Below are 982 nucleotides of genomic sequence, written 5' to 3'. Positions count from 1 at the left end.
TTCTTTCTGTGTCCTTTTCTGTAGAAGAGCGTAGGCTCGAAATGTAAAAGACTTTTTCTATTCCTGAGCGTATACTAATACATCTTTTGTTTTGTACACCACCTGTCTTCATCTTTTGTTTTTTTCGTAAACTCTCCCTATATATATGTGTGTGTGTGTGTGTGTGTGGTGTGTGTGTGTGTGTTACCAGGGGAAATTTTATTCTCAAAGAAATACATTAGGACCAATAAAATACCAAGGGACACATTGCAGTGTTGGCTTTGAGTGGGCAATAATCCCCTTGGGGTCCCACAGCACCGTTGATGTAACAGGCAGATTATAATAGAGGCATTCATCTGTTGAGCTTGTTAGCTGTTTGTTTCAGCAGATCAATGTTGGTCAAGGAAATAGAATTCTATTTTTATCTTGTCTTTCCAATATTATTTTGTTCTGTGAAATTTAAAGAAAGAAAGTTTGAAAAGAAAAGAAAATCAATTTGGGATCCATTAAGTACTAGAAGCACTCTAGTAACAATTTCTGTTATTTTTTGTTTTACTTGTTTCAGTCATGTGACTGTGGCCATGCTGGGGCACCGCCTCAAAGGGCTTTAGTCGAACAAATCGACATCAGGACACTTTTTACGCTTTTTTTGTTTTTGAAGCCTGGTACTTGTTCTATCAGTCTATATTGCCGAACCACTAACTTATGGGGACATAAACACACCAACACCAGTTGAAAAGCAGCAGTGAGAGACAAACATAGACACACAGACACACAGACACACACATATATGTAATACTCTCTTTACTCTTTTACTTGTTTCAGTCATTTGACTGTGGCCATGCTGGAGCACAACCTTTAGTCGAGCAAATCAACCCCAGGACTTATTCTTTGTAAGCCTAGTACTTATTCTATCAGTCTCTTTTGCCGAACCGCTAAGTTACGGGGGACATAAACACACCCCCATCCGTTGTCAAGAGATGTTAGGGGGACAAACACAGAC

Source organism: Octopus sinensis, linkage group LG26 (assembly GCF_006345805.1).
Source record: "Octopus sinensis linkage group LG26, ASM634580v1, whole genome shotgun sequence".
NCBI classification, from domain to species: Eukaryota; Metazoa; Mollusca; class Cephalopoda; order Octopoda; family Octopodidae; genus Octopus; species Octopus sinensis.
Note: the sequence above shows the minus strand (reverse complement) of the source record.